General features: G+C 37.8%; 1 pseudogene; it reads right to left on the bottom strand.

Annotated features, from left to right (window-relative positions):
* The window catches only part of LOC149544581 (disease resistance protein RPS4B-like), a 137607-nt pseudogene that overhangs the window by 23979 nt on the left and 92862 nt on the right, over positions 1-20766 (bottom strand).

Raw genomic sequence — 20766 nt, 5'->3', positions numbered from 1 at the left:
AGCAGAGCAAAAGAAGAATCTTGCTAAAGAGAAAATACCTCAACTGGATGTGGTGTGGAAGTCAAAAAAAGGATCTCAAAAATAATACAAAGGTTCAAGTATCTTGACTGCACCACATGATGCTCCTGCAAAAGAGAAGAAGTGTGCTCTAATAATGGAGATGGTGGACCAAAGTGCGAGAAGGTGTAGAGATGGGTGCAAGGATCAACTGCCCCTATAGCAATAAGACCTCCTACTGCATGATCTTGAATGAAGACTGAATCTGTAGTGAACTCAACTGTCTTCCCTAATCCAGTGCGTGTAATTTGAGAAATCAAGAGAAGGTTTGCAGACAGAGATGAAACATACAATACATCATTAGATATACTATTCTGAATGCTAACTAAACCTTTCCTCCATACTAGTAGGGTAGTGTTATTCCCCATGCGAATATGAGGAATGGGAGAAGCCTCAAGAGTAGAGAAGGCACCGTGAGAAGATGTCATATGGTGAGAAGCACCTAAATCCAATATCCAAGGGACCTAGGAAGGGGATGCAATGGAAAATTGTAATGCATGACCCTTTCCAAGATCTAGTGTAGATGTTGAAGAGGTGGAAGAAGCCTAAAAAGAAGACCCTTCTGAGGTAGAGGAGGATCGAGAGGAAACAATGCTCTTCTGAAGGAGAGCTTTCAAATTGGCAATTTGTTTCTCATAGCCATCAAATCTCTTCTAAAAACAACATGACTCATCATGAGATCCCTTCTAACAATAGAAACAGGTAGGAGTCTCAGTTTTCTTTTTCTCCTTCTTCTTAGAAGAAGATGATGAACTAGTAGAGTGCTAAGAGGAGGAATCAGATATCAACTTTGGCTTCTGCTCTTGTGTATCCTTAGCAAGTAATGCCTATGACTATGAACCTATAAGTGAATCCATATGAGTTATCTTGGACTATTCCCATATCAACTAATCACAAAATGTCTCAAAAGAAGGCACTTGATGTATGGTACCCGAGGCATCCATAGTGGAGTAGAAAGTGGAAGAAAAGATCTGATATTGTCCTCGTAACTTTGAGAGTATCAAAAATATACACTCATCATCTGTTTTGTTTTTCCCACATCCTTGAAAAACTATACGCGGAGATTTAAACATCATCAAGAAGTCCTCAATGGTGGGGAAGTCAGTGGGTGTCAAAGAAGTCAACTCTGCACCAAGCTATAGCACCTGGAACTCATTCACTATGCCAAACAAGTTGTGAAACTTGCTCCAAATAGCCCGGCAAGTGGTCAAACTATCCAAGTGAAATAGAAGACTATCTGAGATGTATAGTGCAATTAATCCCATGGCTTCATCCATTTTGTTTCTATGCTAAAGAACCTCAAAAGAGCACTACAGAATAGGTTGGTTCTCATCTAGGTGTGATAGTTGTGCAACATTAGCCGAGTCATAAAAGGATCTGACATTGAGAGAAGAAGACAGAAGTAGAAGGGTCTATTCTGGAGTAAATTATAGAAAAGAAAATGCTCGCCCCCACAATGTATAAAAACATCCCTCAAATACCAAAGAAACAACTATAGAAAGCACAAAAATTGAGAAAAGAACCTAGAAAGCACAAATGATTAGGCTTTTCATGTCATGAGGCCTATGGTCATGTCTGGATGAGAATCAACCTATTTTGTAGTGCATTTTTGAGGTTCTTTAACATAGAAACAAAATGGATGAGGCCATGGGATTGATTGCACTAAACATTTTAGATAGTCTACTATTTCAGTTGGATGGTTTGACCACTCCACAGGCTATTTGGACCAAATTTCAAACTTTATTTGGCACAGTGAATGAGTTTCAAGCACTTTAGCTTGATGTAGAGTTGACTTCTTTGTCACCAAACAACTTCCCCACCATTGAAGACTTCTTGATTAAGTTCAAATCTCTACGTGCATTTTTGCAGGGATGTGGGGAAAATAAAATAGATGATGCATGAATCTTTTTGATACTCTTAGAGTAGTGAGGATAGTATCAGATCTTCTCTTCCACCTTCTACTCCACTATGGATGCCTTGGGTAATAGACATCAAATGCCTTCATTTGAGACATTTTTTGATTAGTTGATATGGGAATAGTCCAAGATCACTTAGATGGATTCAGTTACAAGTTCACAGTCACAGGCATTTCTTTGCAAGGATACACAGGAGCAAAAGCCAAAGCAGATATTTGATTCCTCCTCTCAACACTCTACTAGTTCATTCTCTTCTTCTAAGAAGAAGGAGAAAAAGAAGATTGAGACTCCTACCTATTCCTATTGTTAGAAAGGATCTCATGCTGAGTCACATTGTTTTCAGAAGAGATTTGATGGCTATGAGAAGTAGATTTCCAATTCGCAAGCTCTCCTTCAAAAGAGCACTAGTTCCTCTCCATCCTCTTCTACCTCACAAGGGTCCTCTTTTCAAGCTTCTTCCACCTCTTTGACATCTACACCAGTTTCCCTCTTTCCCTGTTTTCAGAGGTTGCATTTCTTTGAATTGTACATGGGTACCTAACATGGCCTTGTTGTCAGGACCCATTCTACATTTCATCTTAGCTTTTGTAAGCTTAAGTGCATTCCACTAAGTTGCAATTAAGGGGGGTGTTAGAGTAAATAATTATTATGTATGTTTTACTTAAGTTTACTTAGTTAAATGCATTTATTTATTATTTACTCTAACACTTGTGGCCAAAGATCTTCAATCCAAGTTGGAGAAATCTATCCAAATTGCCTCTCCTACTATAATTTCATCAATAAAATCTTGTTTTCCTCTACACTTGGGTAAAACATTCTTGGTGTAGCATTGTCCACTAGTACTATAGCCAAAGGGTCGAACATTGCTCTAATATAATAAAAAAATTCCTTGTTGGAAGCCTTCAATGTTTCTTTTGCTACTTTGAACTCTTCCAATATGTCTTCAATCTTATACTTTGTGGATTTCCATATATTGACCATAGAGTCATGGATTCAAATACCTATATCAATTTATTTTATTTAGAAATCACTAGGGGCTAAGCTCCCAATCCTTCTTTCTAAGGTTCAGCTACCTCTACTACCATGTGCCCTGTATCCAAATCTGTACCCAAAGTAGCAAGAGTCTTCTTCTTCCTTGCTTTAGATGTTATTTGCGATGGTTGTGTTTCTTGTGAGATCAAATCCTTTGGTAGGACACTCTCCTCCATTCTCTTTTTCTTCTTGTCAATAGTCTCTTCTAGCCAAGAATCAGTTTAAAAGAATTAAATGTTGACTCAAGAGTTGTAAGATCAAACAGTTTCCTAGCTATGCGAGGAGTCTCCTTTTTCCTACTAGAAAATGGAAAAGACATTGTTTTAGTAACATAATGCCCAAGAATATTATCTTGATCTACATCACCTTGTTGCTGAGTAGTATCCAAGGTTTGTTGGTCACCACCTTGTCCACAAAGTCTGATAGATTGAAAACTAAATGGTTGTCCTCTCCATCTAATTGATGATTGCAATGACAACATTTTTTCCTTCTTTACCTTTTTCATTTTCCTTTCCCACCTCAGCTCCTTCAAATTTTCATGTGTCTAATAGAGAACCTGCTGTACAACTTGGAGGGACTTGGATGTTCTTGTTAGGTGGCTAATCTCCACCTCCTCCACCAACTATTTGGGAAGGACCCATAGATGTAGAAGTAGAGGTAGCTATGGTGGAGGTGGTAGCTAATGAAGATTGGGGAGCGCTCGAGGATGCTGCCATGGAATAACCATCGACTCTATTCCTTTTCCTCCTCAATCTAGTCCACTCTACCCATTTATCAGTTCTTTTCACAATTCCCTCCATTAGGCTATCTAATTTATCAATTACTAGGCCCTTAGGTGGGATGGACATACTAGGCTTGTCCTTTATCTCTTTTTCATAGGTTTTGGATGTCATATTAGATTTTTAATCATCAGTATCATCCATGTTAATGTTCACCTTATATAACTTTATTTTCTCCATAGTGAGCCTTAACCCATATCTTTCTTGGGTCTGATACTCAATGTAACACTTAGCCCAATAATCCTCCAAGTATGGAATATTCTTGAACCTTGCACCCAATTAGAGATTATTCTTCACAAAGCCCATAGGATCAAACTAAGGCTTAATGATTTTATAATCTTTGATTCTAAACTTTCTCTAAAAAGCCTTAACAAGGATCTTTGCATCAAATCTTGATTCACATGAATATGATCCTATCTCAATTGGAAATGGGATTCCAACATTTTTTTTAGCAACACAAATAGTGTTTACTTCGAGCCCTTTCCTACAAAGCTAAATTAGCACAATTCTATCATCAGGATACCCAGGTAACCTACAAGGAAAACTAACAAACCCACCAATTTAGATGTGGGAAAAAGAGGAGAATTGTATAAAGTAACAACCAAACTAAGTCACCATTGAAATGACTTCTAAAAAAATATTCTTTTAGGGCACCCCTAAAGCTCCCTACAAAATTGCATAGTGAAAGCATCATTTATATGTTGGAAATGAAAGGAGTAATTGAGAGGGGAGGGGTGAATTAGTTACCACAAAAATAATTCCAAGTCCCTTAGATATCAACACAAACTTTTTATTTAATAAATTAAATCCTTGCTCTGCTCGGTTAGAACTAGATATTCACCATAACTTGGTTAACAAAGCAATCTTGTAACATTAATGTCTATTAACCTTTAATTTAACTTAGTTGTAGAAACATAAACCATAAATAAAATAATGTGAACACATGAGACATCAAGATTTAATGTGGAAACCCAAATTGGGAAAACCACCAATGCAACTAGTTACAACTTTTCACTCTTCTAAAGTGAGCTATGTTAGGAGCTAACCTTGTTAAATGTTACAAAACACATGGATAAGTGTGACTCTTTTAGAAGATTTGAATCATCCTATTGGGAGTGGACTTGTTAGAGGTCTTCAAACACTTCAATCTAGAAATGCCACCTTTAGAAGATTTATAGAATGGTTGTCAAGTCAACTAGATTAAGAGATTTTCTTTACTACTACAATTGTTAGAGAGTAACAATGATTGACCTGATTTTTGAAGCAACTGAGTTTGTAGATGCAAATCACTATTTTGGTTTGACCTCTTGATCCTTCCTAATCAGAATATTCTTTGTAGCTTGGTCTTCAAACTCAGAGGCTATGTCCTTAATCAGATATCCTTCTCATTTCATTTGTTTCACATTGTTCCAATTGCTTGATTCAATCCACAACTTGACCTTGCATATATATGATGCTCAATGTCAAGTAAGCTTGAATACCCTTTCATAAAAATATTAAACATGCATTTGGTCAGCTTACATTAACCAATTAGTAGCAAAAATAATTTGTTGACAGTTGACTAACACTGGACTGATCACTCAATTAATATGAAACTTCCTTCGATAATTGATCCAACTTAACTAGTACTAACTCCTTTTTTGACCGACCACACTCAGTTAGTACTTAGAACTCCTTTATTGATTGACCAATCTTGGTTGACACTAAAACATGCTTGACTGATACTAGAATCTCCTTCAGTGCCCAACTGAGTTTGGCATATACTATACTTGATTAAAGCTTGACATTTGTCTAACATCAATGACAATATACAATTGGATATTTTTTTCAACATTTTCTCCATAAACTGCTCATAGCTTCTTTCTAGCTAAAGACAAGGATAAAATTCATATACTTTGGTATACTAATAAAAATCTTCATTAAAGGGCAATCTTGGCCATAAGTGATGTGTAGCTAAGGCATAAATTAGATAGGAAGATATGTAAAATTGTTTAAAGGGCCTAGTTGAGTTCATCCAACTTGTCAATTCATCACATAGTATCTGTGCCCAATCTAGATATTGTCCTTCACCACATACAACATGGACTAAAAAGAACTGATGCTCAATGAAATTTAATGTCTTCTTGTGTCCCTTTAATCTTAACAACACCACTAATATATCTACAATTTCTCTTTTAAGATTAGTTCCAAATAGAGTCTTAGGAAAGTTACTTTTTGAACTTCTTGGTGGTTGAAACTAGGTGCTCAAAACGTCACCATGCCTCAAGGTTCTCTTCTCATTATACATTGAAGAAGATGACCAAAAATTAGTATCACATAATGTTGACTTAGTGGTCAACACCTCCTTCAAGGTTCATGACATGGCTTAACTGCCTCTCATGGATCTAGGAAAGTCTAGTGTTTGTGATGTTCATTGATAGCTCGAGCTTTTGGCGCAACGAAAAACATACCAACAATTGGTATTAGAGTCTTAGATCACGAGTTTGACTCTTGGGAGGTCTCCTTCATTCTGTTGGTGTGAAACCCTCAGTTGGTGTTGAGGGGGAGATTGTTGACCTGGTGGTCAGCACCTCCTTTAGGGTTCACAACATGGCTTAACCACCTCTCGTAGATCTAGGTAAGTCTAGTAGCTCGAGCTTTTGGTACAATAGAAAACATACCAACACAAAATTCATCTCTATATAGCAATCCGAAAGAACTTTACATCAAAGTTGTGTCGAAGGTTAGCAACATAGAATCATTCGACATCTTTATCTACTTTGTCGTGTGATCATACTAAAGAATGCATTCTTGAACTAGCTCAAGGGCTTGAATGACCATAGGGAATCCTGTAGCTTCAGCCATACCACTTGACTTGAGTCTATTTGTGACTGGGAAAATTAGTTGAGAATCCAGTCTTCTATGTAGATCAGATAGATCATATAAATGAAAAGAAGTGTTTGTTAAATCCTTTAATTTTCTCACCAAACTAGACAATTTTCTTTGCATCTTAGTCCTCAAGGCCATCAATCTTATAAACTTAGAATAGGTTTGTTCATAAAAAAATGAATAGTCCCATTGTAAGATATCATGGAAAAAGTTCCCATGAGATCTTTTATTTCATTTGAATATAACCATTAAATTTTGAATTTCTCGCGTCACATGAGTAGGGCATGAAAAGATGAGCAAATCAGACCAATTAGGATGATAACATTTATATTCTCCATTAATGTTGAGCAAATGACTTTATTTGAAATAAATGTACCTTTAAGAGTTTTCTGTACCACTTAACTTCATAAATTTTACCTTTTAGGCTTTAGCATGATAGAAATGGCACTTTTTTGATGATTTACTGCGATCTAGTCAATAGGCTCTAGAGGCCCTGAGGAACAACAATTATTCCCTTAATGGGTTGAAGAAATAATTGATCTCTCCCACATTACAACTCACTTCTTTAATGTTTTAGGTGCGTAGCTACTTGAAGATTTTTTGATACTTTCAAAACTTAGCTTATTCATCTTTGGTCGAGTGCAAAGCACTCTTCTTTTCCAAAATTGAATGCTTCCTTCTAAATCTTTGCTTTTTATAATTCTTTTGAAGTGTAGCGCACTCCAGGCATCTCCAACAAATATTCTATTTTGAAAGTGATCCTTCACTTTGCTACCTTTGCCCTATTTTGTACTCACTCGTTGAGCACGTAGTAAAAACCACACCTCTCCAAAGGGAACATACTTTAACTAAAGTGGTCAACTTGAAAAACTTCACGGAGTCCCCCAAAGGATCATTCAATTGTAATCTGAATGCATCTGAGCATACTAGAATGCTATGTTTTGACGTATATACCTTTCAATATTAACCATATCTCTGATTTCAAAAAAATGGCCTACACTACACGTGAGTGGAGCATCAAAGATGACTTTCTACTCTTACAAATTTCTTCACCAAATTGACTCAAATGAAAGCTCTATGCGCATGTGCTATATGGAGAAATTTTTGAAATTCTAATTTTAGAAAATAGGAGGCGTGGCTCTACAACGGTCATTGCATAACATCGAGGGAAAACTTTCGAATTGAGATGTTTACCTCCATGTCGCTCCATAGAAATGATCTAGCATGCGTAAGATTATCTAAATTGCTTCCCAAAGTGAAATCGATGCTAAGAATGACAAGAATTTACCCGATTTCACTCACTTCAAAAAAAGGTGTGTGTGGCTCCACTATGAAGAACACAACATAGCCAAGAAGATTGATTTCAAAAGTTCTTTAGCTTCATCAATAAAGTTCCATAGTTTTCCTAACTTATTCACAACCTTCCAAATAACCCCAAGAATGAAAAATTAGGCACAAATAACCTACCATTTGGTCTACTTGATGCACTTTGGAAAACTGTGTCTTGAGATGTGTGAGAAATACAAATTAAAATCAAACTCACAACTTAAAACTGCAACCCTAACCCTAAAAGTTTGCTTGGCACTTGAAGAAAAGTGCTCAGCACAGGAAGGTGTCGAGTGCCAGAAATTACTCAGCACTTGCTTGGTACTTGAAGGTGTCGAGTGATAGGCAACAGGTGCCGAGTGAACTTGGCACAAAGAGGAGCTCGGCAGCAAATGCCGAGTATACTCGGCTCACAAAGGAAATGCTCGGCACCAATAGAGAAAGAAGATGCTGAGTGTTCTGTTTCAAACTTAAGAAATATAACTTAGAAAATATTTCAATGTGAATGCTTTCACCATTAAAACTAGAAAGCCAAAGCTTAAAGCTTTCAACCGAACTTGTTTAAATCCAATGAATAGAAGATGAAGAACAATGGATTAAGTATGCTGGTTGCTTTCTATTCAACTGAGATTTAAACTATTACAAAATTTGGGAGCATTCGGCTTCAACCAGAAAAACCCTAAACTGATTATGCTTCAGAAACTTTAAACCTGCAACTCTAATGGCTACATACATGAATGCTTGGAGCAATCACTACTTCAACAGGATGAATCAAAACAATGAAAAACTTATAAGGTAATCAGCAATCAATCACGTGCAACTGCAAGCACGAAACAAACAGACTTTCTTCTTCTTCCAACGACTGATCTGCTGATCTTCTCTACTCTGTCTGCAACTTCTAATCTAATCTGCTTGATCTGCACTTAATAGAATGAATGTTGAAACATTCTTTTTATCATATTTTATTTTCCCTCTCAACGTTCAAATTTCAAACTCTCACCTACTAAAAATGAATGCCTGTCATCCATAAATGCTTGCGGTGCTGACAGGGTAGATGGGTGTGGGGCTCGAGGACAAACAGCTGGCGTTGACGTTAATTTCCAATACTCCCCCTTTGTCTCGAGCCAAAAAAAAAAAGGATCATAGGTGATCCACATCAATTACACCAAGACTCTCTCTTAGGTGTACAAAATTTTCAATGCCTAATGGCTTAGTAAAAATGTCTGCTAGCTGTTGCTCAGACCTACAAAAAATCATCTTGATATCCCCATTCTCCACCAACTCTCTGATGAAGTGATATTTGATTTCTATATGCTTGCTTCTCCCATGGCAGACTGGATTATTGGACAATGCAATTGATGAGATGTTGTCACAATAAATTGTCATTCCATCTTCTTGCCTTTCATTCAAATCTGTCAAGATCCTCCTTAGCCAAATTGCTTGATATGCTATTGCATTTGCTGCAATGTGTTCAGCCTCTGCTGTAGATTGAGCAACAATAGGTTGCTTCTTGGATACCCATGAAATTACACCCGATCCCATATGAAACATGTTTCCGGAAGTGCTCTTCCTATCATCTAAACTTCCAGCCTAATCACTATCTGTGTAACCCACCAACTTAAAATTATCATTTGTAGTATACAAAATCCCAAATCCCTTGGTACCTTTCACATACCTTAGGATCCTCTCTCTTGCTTGCCAATGGGAATCCTTTGGTGTTTCCATAAATCTAGAAATTAGACTTACTGCATGCATTAGGTCTAGCTGAGTTGTAGTCAAATACATTAGACTTCCAGCCATACTCTTGTATAGTGTTGGATCCACTCTCTTGCTAGAGTCTTCCTTGCTCAACTTCAGACCTACTGCTGTTGGTGTGGGGGTTGCCTTACTGTTCTGCATTTTAAATCTCTCCAAGATTTTCCTTGCATACTTTTCTTGAGAGATGAAGATGCCATCATGCATTTGTTTTACTTCTACGCCTAGAAATTATTTCAAGAGACCTAGGTCTGTCATCTCAAATTCACTTGTCATGGCCTCTTTAAACTCACCAATTAGAGCCTTATCATTACCAGTAAAAATCAAATCATCAACATACAAGAAAACAATCAATACATTACCATCTGCTGCTTTGATGTAAAGAGTGGGCTCACCATTGCTTTTGCTAAAGCCATTGCTCATCAAATATGAGTCAATTCTACTGTACCATGCCTGTGGAGCTTGCTTGAGCCCATAAAGAGCTCTCTTCAATCTATATACTTTATGTTCTTCACCTGCAACTTCATAACCAGGTGGCTGCTCCACATACACTTCTTCTTTCAATACACCATTTAGGAAGGCAAACTTCACATCCATTTGAAATACCTTCCACTTGTGCTGAGCTGCAATTGCTATGACAGTACCCACGGTTTCCATTCTTGCAACATGGGCATAGGTCTCATCATAATCTCTTCCATACTGCTATTTGTAGCCCTTGACTACCAGCCTTGCCTTATGCCTATCAATCTTGCCTTCAGCATTGCATTTGGTCTTATAGACCCATTTCACTCCAATCACTTGCTTCTTGGGAGGCAATTCAGTTAGCTCCCATGTCTCATTCCTTTCTATGGCATCTATTTCCTCATCCATGGTATTACACCATTTCTTCTCCTTAATAGATTCCTCAAAATATATTGGATCACTATGAGAAAATAATGCAAAATTAACACTCTCATCATAATCTTCATACCTTTCATCTTGGTATATCTCCCTAAGACTTTTGGTCTTTCATGGTAACAGGGAGGAGAGTGTGGGATTGGAATCTTCACTGCTGTTGCTTTGTCGACTAACTCGGTCTTCACTGGTACTCGGCACTGACACTCGGTCATGCCTAGAGGAGCTCGGCAATGTCTGAACCTGCTTGCCTTTTCTTCTATCTGCTCCTTCTTCTTGTTGTTCATCAGCATCTTCTTCACTCATAATTGGCACTTTACTAGAAGTGCTTGATGACTCATCAGTTGAACCATACCAAGACTGATTTTCAAGAAATTCCACATCTCTTGAGAGCATCATCTTGTTGTTCAATGGATCATACAATCTGTATGCCTTTGATTCTGGGTTGTACCCTGTGAAAATGCATTTCACACCTTTATCATCAAATTTCTGCCTTTTCTCTTTAGGCACATGTGCATATACAACACATCCAAACACCCTTAGGTGTTCAACTGTCCATCTTATTCGTGACCAAGCTTCCATTGAAATTCTGTCATGGACTGCCTTTGTGGGACACCTATTAATTAGGTAAACTGTTGTTGCCACAGTCTCTCCCCAAAATTCAGTTGGGAGACCTTTCTCTTTCATCATGCTCCTTGCCATTTCAATAATGGTCCTATTCTTTCTTTCAGCCACTCCATTCTGATGTGGTGTATAGCTGGCTGTGAGCTCTTTCTTAATGCCATGTTTCCTGCAAAAATTTACAAAAGAATTGGAGGTATACTCCCCTCCTCTATCTGATCTAAGGACCTTGATATAGTGTCCACATTCTCTTTCAACCTGGGCTTTAAATTCTACAAATTTATTAAATGCTTCAGATTTATTCTTTAAGAAATACACCCATGTCCTATGACTAAAATCATCAATAAATGTCATAAAATATGTACTCTTCCCAATGGAAGTAACTTGCATAGGACCGACTAGGTTAGTATGCACTAATTCTAATGGATATCTAGCCCTCCTAGAATTTCCAAAATTAAAGGGAAGCCTATGTTGCTTACCAAAATACAAGCCTCACACTTGTCACAAGAATTTCCTACATGTGGCAAACCTTCTACCATTCTTTTATTTGACAATAAATTCAAACTAGCATTGCCAAGATGACCATAGCTGAGGTGCCATAGCCGTGAGGGGTCTTCAATCACACTCCTTAGAGCTAATTGTGTGGGAGGTGCAGCACGAACTTGAGATGAGAAAGATGTCTCAATCCTCAAGGGAAATATTCTGTTTTTGATCATTTGAACTGCTGCAAGTAGGTTCTTGCTCCCATCCTTTTCTTGAATGATACACATATCATTCTCCATCAGCACTTTGTATCCATTTTGAATGAGCTGACCAATGCTCATGAAATTGTGCTTCATACTAGGGGCGAAATACACATTTTGTATTTCCCTTTTCTCACCTTTCTTGGTGTGGACCATAATAGATCCTTTGCCCACAACTGGTAGGGTTCCATTATTACCCATCTTAATTTTTGATTTGAAACTCTTGTCAATGAATGAAAACAAGGTTTCATTACCACTCATGTGGTTGCTACATCCATTGTCGAGGTACCAAACCTCAGGGCTTCCTTTTTCACCAACATTACACATGATGAAGGCAGTGTTTTCACTTCCCATATTCACATCAGCCACATTTGCTTGCCCTGACTGATCTTTCTGCTTCTTCTAGCATTCATTTGCATAATGCCCATATTTATGACAGTAGTAGCATTCTACATTACTCTTATTTGAGTTGTAGTTTTTCTTACCTCCTCTTGAAGTATTGTGTGAGCTACTTGCTCCATTTGCTCTTCCTGAGCTTTCTGTTGCAACATTTCTTTGTCCTCCATTACCTCAGCCTCTGCCTCTAGAGTTCCTGCCTGAGCCATTTCTTCCTCTCCCCCTTCCTCTTGGATTTGACTAAGCCTTGAATGCTTGGTCTTGGGTAGAACAAGATGTGGATCTATTGATCCTATACTCATGGGTTTGAAGAGAACCCATCAACTCATCCATTGTCAAAACAATGAGGTCTTTTGCCTCTTCTATGGTCATTACGAAATGGTCATATTTGTGAGGTAGACTCCTCAATATCTTCTCCACTATCCTCTGCTCTTGATAGTCTTCTCCATTTGACTTTAGTTGGTTAATCACATTGGAGGTCCTTGAACTAAAGTCTGCAACTAATTCATTCTCCTTCATCTGAAGATTCTCAAACTCCCTCCTGATGTTCTGTAGCTTTACAGTACAGACTTTATCAGTCCCCTTGAAGTTCATCTCAAGGATAACCCATGCTTCCTTTGCATAATTTGTTGCTGCAATCTTTGGGAATACTATCTCTGTCATTGCTGCTTCAATCAGACTTAATGCCTTAGCATCCTTCCTCCTTGACTCTTTCAAATGAGTCTTCTGTGCATTTGTGAGAGTAGCATATTGAGTTGGATCAGTCACATCATTGAATCCATTTACCACAAACTCCCACAAATCATTTGCAACCATAATGGTTTTCATCTTCTTTGCAAATGTATCATAATTCTGTCCATTAAATGATGGTGGCTGCTGCCATATCTTTCCTGCATATCCTGCCATAATAAATATCCCAAGAAAAAACAAATGCCCTAACTCACTGTGGATGTGGGGCCTCAAAGCTCTGATACCATGTGAGAAATACAAATTAAAATCAAACTCACAACTTAAAACTGCAACCCTAACCCTAAAAGTTTGCTCGACACTTGAAGAAAAGTGCTCGGCACAGGAAGGTGCCGAGTGCCAAAAATTACTCGGCACTTGAAGGTGCTGAGTGACAGGCAACAGGTGCTGAGTGAACTCGGCACAAAGAGGAGCTCGACAGCAAATGTCGAGTATGCTCAGCTCACAAAGGAAATGTTTGGCACCAATAGAGAAAGAAGATGCCGAGTGTTCTGTTTCAAACTTAAGAAATATAACTTAGGAAATATTTCAACGTGAATGCTTTCACCATTAAAACCAGAAAGCTAAAGCTTAAAGCTTTCAACCAAACTTGTTTAAATCCAGTGAATAGAAGATGAAGAACAATGGATTAAGTATGCTACTTGCTTTCTATTCAACTGAGATTTAAACTATTACAAAATCTGGGAGCATTCGGCTTCAACCAGAAAAACCCTAAAATAACCCTAAACTGATTATGCTTCAGAAACTTTAAACCTGCAACTCTAATGGCTGCATACATGAATGCTTGGAGCAATCACTGCTTCAACAGGATGAATCAAAATAATGACAAACTTACAAGGTAATCAGCAATCAATCACGTGCAATTGCAAGCACGAAACAAACAGACTTTCTTCTTCTTCCAACGACTGATCTGCTAATCTTCTCTGCTCTGTCTGCAACTTCTAATCTGATCTGCTTGATTTGCACTTAATAGAATGAATGTTGAAACATTCCTTTTATCATATTTCATTTTCCCTCTCAACGTTCAAATTTCAAACTCTCACCTACTAAAAATGAATGCCTGCCATCCATAAATGCTTGCGGTGCTGACAGGGTAGATGGGTGTGGGGCTCGAGGACAAATAGCTGGCGTTGATGTTAATTTCCAACAAGATGCCCTTCCTATGCTCGCGGAGCAATGAAGGTGCATATCCAAAACACACATATCTTAATAAAATTGGTTGATCTTATCAAATGAACACTACCAGCTCTATGCAAAGACTTTAGAGAATCAATCTCCTCCAACTCAAAGACCAAACCAATATATTCTAGTATGCTTTATGGTAACTAGAAATGCGGCTTCGTAATGGCCTTAGCGCAATTAGAATGCTTGTTTCCGAAATGATGGTTGACAATAATTTATGCTTCCTCATAGTCGAACGGGTGGGCATGATGATTCTTCTACTATCTTTGTGATCGAAAACACATCCTTTCAACACTGTGGTGAATCCACAACTTCCACTGCACTTGGCTCACAACTTTTAATAGCGGGACAAAAGAAGCTGATCGTAACTAAGGACAAAGAGCCCCACCACGGAGCCGAAGCATAGGTTTTCTGAAATTGCCCTATCAGGTGATGTTTTCTTTCTAGAATGCTGCCCTTTGGTTCCCAAGAACATGAATTTCATCTTTTTGAAGAACATTCTGACACATGTCACTTAGAACAAGCATTTCGGGAAAATCTCCTTCATATGGATGCTGACTTTGATGTAGGTGCTTTTAGAGCACATACTGCGGTAACTAATCTTCTTCATACCAAAGAAAATGCAAGGCATTTCCACGAACCTATAATCACCTCGCTTGACTGATATAGACTAATTGCTTAATAGCCATATTGGTAAGTTTATAAAGGAAGGTGAAAAAGAAGATTCTCCTAGGGCTAACTTAATTTGGATAAGAACTCAATAGTCGTGAATTAAGATTAAACTAGAGGCTTGAGAAAAAGAGACTGAAAGTCTGGTAACATACGACTAAAACCTAAAACGTAAAATCATAGACAAACATTTGTTAGCATTATATATGTGTATATATATATATATATATATATATATATATAAACACACACACATATTCTTCTGTTTTCTTTCTGCTTTGCTGCTGATTAAAAGCAATGGAATATTAAAAATGCAACGCCATGTATACATTTCAAACGTGATTCTGAAGTTATAAGAATAGTCTATGTAATGCTTGCACTCGTGCAAGCAATATCAAAATACTCTTGCACCTTGTTCAGCCAATCACGATCTTCACACACTCTGCCCAGGGTCGGAAAAGCCCTTACTTTGCAATCTGTCGATCTCAGTGTAATAAAATTTTGACCATAATTATGCTCTGAACTTTCACACATTTCATCACACCCCTTAGTAACTCCTCCTGCCATTGAAAGCCGACTTGGCACACACAATTCATATGGAGCAGCGAGAGAGTAATAGAGCTTCACTCCACGGAAAAACCGTTTCACCAACATTGTCTTTCCCTTCAGCCACTGCAACTTTTTCAATGCTTCTGGCAAGCTCACATTACTTATGTTTGGCAAGATCTCACATTTGAAATGCTCCAGCCATGACTCGTCACAGTCATCGATTTCCCAACTGTGCGGATCAATTCCATCATATGTCACCTCCTCCTCACAATGCCAACTCACTTTCATTTCCTCCAATCATGGACACCCATCCAACTTTGGAATCCCTTTCATATTATCGTTGTACAGCAGATGAAACACTTGTAATTCATGGCATCCTCCAATATTAGGAGTATCTCTAACCCTTCTGCAATTATATAAACTCAAATTCTTCAACTCCCTCAGTGATGAGAAATTGGGAAACCTTTCTAAGTTTCTCAGTGTGAAAAAGTACACATCCTCCAACATGACACAACATGTGAGATCCGGTGGCTCTTTTATACCACACTTGCCAAGCTTGAGCACAGTCAAATTTGACAAACGTCTCAAACTAGGAAGCTCCTTTAGTTTCCCCATGTTCCACAATTGAAGATTATCTAATCCACAACAAGTCTCTAAACTTTTAGGCGCTAAATTAGCTTCTGAAGATATCTGCAACTCTAATGTCCTTAAAGCAGTTGGTGCATGTATCTCTGGACATATAGTCACTGCATCACAATCTGACAAAACAATTTTGGATAGTTTTTTACATCCAGTAAGGAGCGGTGAGGCAGCCATCTAGCTGCAAAAGGTTAAGACAATACTTTGAAGCTCCACGCATTGTGTACAGTCCAGGGGGCTCTTCACTTTATAACACACATTAAACTCCACTTTCTCCAAAAACGATAGACCATTTACTTGGGAAACTCAGAGAGTGAATGTTAGTTTTGTTTCCTTTGGACAGGTGTTTGTCCATTTGCTATTATTTAGCAAGTAATTGTTTTGCTAACTAATTGGTTAGATTAGAAACAAATATTTGTTAATTAATTGACCACTTTTGGAAACAACTAGAAACCGACTTGGTTGGAGTTGTTAAGTTGTTTTAATCTCAACCGTCAATTGTAAATCAATCTCGGCGTAGTATAAAAGGAGGTCAGGGGGGCATTTGGAGAACATGAAGTTTGAAAAAACGTTTGCAGTGTTAGCAAACAGTCTTTCAGTGTTAGCCAGGGCGCAGTGTTAGTGTGGGAATAGCCGTGGGAAATATCAGCGGAATATATTAGGAGGTTGTCGAAATTCTGCCAATAAGAGACAAGGAATTTTGTATCTCTTGATTTGCTGAAGTTAAATATAATTTCTCATCTGTAGAACTGATTTTCCCTTAGGGGTTTTTCCAAGGACAATTTGTCCAAAAATATTGTGTTTATTGTGTTGTTCATTTATTTCCGTATTTAATAAGTGAAGTTGCAGTTGTGTTATTTTTCGATATTAGCTGGAAATTTATTTTCAACAGTTTAATAATCATTTACGATAAGAGATTGATAATCAGTGACTGCAATAGTTAAATTTTTCACAATGAAGGACAGCGAACAATTATCTCTCTAAGAAACAAACATGGCGTGAGATCTCCCAGCTGATTGACCACTCTGCTGTCTGCAATGTCGATCTCCAGATACTGTAGTGCGACCAGGCTGCTTAGCTGTGGAAGTTTTAGCATGGGATTTACGTCCCTTATCTGAAGCCACGCCATGCATCTCAATTTCTCAATTCCTTCAAGTGCTGCCAGCTCTCTGCAATTGCTGAGACTGTTCATCATTCCCAAGTCAAGATTGGCCATATTCTGCACACCTACGAGCTGAAGGACGGATAGATTTTGAACATATGTTGGCGCTATTTGGGATGGATTTCGATAAATGCATTGCTCCAACTTAGCCAGTTCGAATCCTGCATTGGATTTTCAAATTAGCCCACGTGTGCTTGGTCCATCTCCCTTCCACGACAGCCATCTCTCCATTCTTTTTGCTTTGTTTTGGGCAAACTCAATGTAGAGGTCGTGTATGCGGATTTCAGCTTCAAAGCTTTCAATACAAGCCTTCTTCTGCAGATTCTTGACCTGATTCCATATATAACGAAATCTTAGCTTCCAAAAAGGTTTAAGAAATTCAATCATAAAGTAAACAAGTGTAAGAGCAGAAATTCAACTCACTGCTTTCTTAATATACTTGATTTCTTCGTTGCAGTTTATTGTAAGCCACTCGGTGACTTTGTGAGGAGACATGTTGGATGGCCTGTATACAGTGAGAAGTATGAATATGGTTTGGTATATGGGATCCATGTCATCAAAAGCTTTGCACAGCACAGTGAACACTTCATCTAACCCATCACCGAACCCGTCTACCATGCCATCTATCTCAGCAACCTATCTTGACAAATTTGAACCGTGTTTACTCAACAGGTAGCCACCGAAGGCTTTCAAGGCCAGCGGACGAATGGATCGAGTGCTGGGACCAATGTCACAACATGTCTCTTTGAACAAACATCTTTTTGCACACTTCAATGCAAAAACCCTGTCCTGTAACCCTAACTTTAATGGAAATACCCTTTCTAATAAGATGGCTATCGCTTCTTCCTCCTCAAGTCTTGGGACTCGCATGCATGACTGCTTTACTATCTTGAAGTGCTTAACTAGTAAATCACCACTTCGAGCGCTCGAGGACCCAGCTGTTTTCTCCCAAGTCTGCCCTAAGCTAATACATTACTTCGTCTGTACTTTCTTCTGTGATATTGTCGAGAACCAACAATACCCTCTGGCCCTTCACTCTGGCATTGAGCTCAACTTGTGCCTGTAAGTTGAATTAGAAAATGTATAAGTTTGGAGTAGTAAAGAGAACTCTATAGGGAAAGGATGAACATCCGGTAAACAAAAGTGAAAGATTTGAATTTGCTAACCTGATTTTGGTTTATCAGAGTTTGGAGATAAGATTGGGGGCGGTGAGTGAGATACTGCAGAGCAAGCTTTGTTCTTTCGAATGAGTCTCCTCTAGTAAATTCCACATGACATACTTTACCTTCAAATTCACCTAATTTGAGGTTGCAGAAAGCCTTGCCAAGTGTAGTTTTCCCGTGCCCAGCTATTCCATACAATCCTGCTATACGTATTCCCTTTTCATTGGACTTAACAGTGTTGAAGAGCTCTGCAACCTCCTGCAACCGGTTACTGGAATAATTACATATATGACCGACAGTAATAAGTAATTTTGTTGTATGTTAAGCTTGCAATCTGGATTCAATTATGAAGTTTAGGAGTCGAATTTGTTGAGAACTAACTGTATCATTCATTTTTTTATAGAAGATAGTTTCCCCTAAACTATTAGCGGAAGAGGTCCAATAATTAACAGCAGTTTAATATTTATAAATACTTTTCAATTATTATTCTTAATAGAGCTTCAAGAAATAAAAATACATGTATTAATAGCTGATCAAATGTGTATTAATAGTCGATCATTTTTAATTTCTTTTTTGTTTTTTCGTTGGTGATCGATCAATTTATGCACCACTATTGGAACATTTCCATCTAGAGTCTATGGAGCTATTTAACCATAAGTACTGGTGTTTTTTGAGTGAGCAACTATTGGTGCATGAACACAATGGGTTCTGAGTGAACATTTTGAAATGACACTTTTAGACCACTTAGTGTTCCATAATCCTTAAAGAGAGTCCATGAATACTCAAAAGCTGAAACCTTAGCTTTAAGCTCTTCATTGATATATAGAGATACACTGAAAAAATTGGCAAAATCCAACTTACGATTTAGGAATTCTAGGAGCATGAATTTAGTCTGAGCGGCTATTAGAACTTTTTCCCAAACCACTATTTATAAAACATGAATCGATAACTTTGACTGAAAAACTACACACTTGAATTCTGATAACAATATCAAAAAATAAGAAATTTATTTTTGACTAAAATTATACAAATATCGATACATCAAAGATGTCAACCTGCATCAGAATGCACATCTTTTCATATGATAAAAAAGTTCAAACAACAAATCAAAGTTTTTATTTACCTAGATAGTTCATGTAGAAACGCACTGTTGTTTTCAGTAAGTCTCCCACTTAAAATGCACTATTTAAAAAAAAATCCATATACAAAACTTATTCCACCAAACTTGAACAAATTTAACACAATCTTTATTAAAAAGAAAAGAGAGCATACAATCCAACAAAATCAAATGAAAAGAGTGATGGAGATGAATGAATGGAGGTGTTATTACCTGACACATTCGAGCTTCTCCTTGCATGGCAGGGACATGATACCTTGGAGAGGCTATTGGAAGTATATGCCAGATTGTTTTCACTATTTCATCTCTCAACTCTAGTTCATCGCCACCTTCACTAAGTTTCAGCCCGTTTATTCCTCGTATTACTTTTAGAGCTCTGTGCCATTCTGCCCGCCTTTCCTTGCATTTCTCAAACTCTTTCCACTTTTTGTTGTACACCGTAATTCGCTTGAGAGCCGTAGGCCGAATCATAAAGAAGAAGGGAAAAATTTTGAGATTGGGATTGTTATCTCTGGCTTTCACAAAAGCAGAGAGTTCCAACATTGGCCACTTTGTTTCCAGGAAGTCCTTAGAGAGAAGTAAAACTGCTAGCTTGAATGTCTCAGCAGCTTCAAATATACGAGGGGCAACATCTTCTCCCACTGGTAAACAACTTTCACAATCTTCGTCAAAGAAGCCTGACACTCCTTGGTTTGTCAGATGCCTCACAAAAGTCTTCTGCCGACCGCTGTGACTCAGAAATACATCAAACTTCTGTCCATGCTCATTGTTAATTGAAATAATAAGTGAGATTTAATGTTGGATTCATTTGGCAAGAAAGATATCAATGTCGAAATAAAATGGGTCTTACCTGCAGTTAGATCAGATGACTTGAGAGGACTGGTCCATGCGTAAATTTGTAGTTGCCCTTGTCGAACGCCGAGATTTAGAATATTCCCAACTCCTCAATTTCCTGTGTTGAGTGATCTTTCCTAATATTCCTTCACAAGACAAGTTGGACACAGATCATGAAAGTGCATCTATGTTATAGAATATTTCCTCTATGCTAAAGTTTATATAAAATTTAGGAATTTAAGATAAAAGCCTCAGTTCTATTTTCAGTTGTTGAATATTAATAAGTTATTATTGATGTTCTTTTGTCCATTTGACTT

The sequence above is a fragment of the Cupressus sempervirens genome, chromosome 8 (genome assembly GCF_028749045.1).
Source record: "Cupressus sempervirens isolate cs-2001-9-10 chromosome 8, ASM2874904v1, whole genome shotgun sequence".
Lineage (NCBI taxonomy): Eukaryota > Viridiplantae > Streptophyta > Pinopsida > Cupressales > Cupressaceae > Cupressus > Cupressus sempervirens.
The sequence above is the reverse complement of the archived record's forward strand: the minus strand, read 5'-3'. Positions and strand labels throughout refer to the sequence as shown.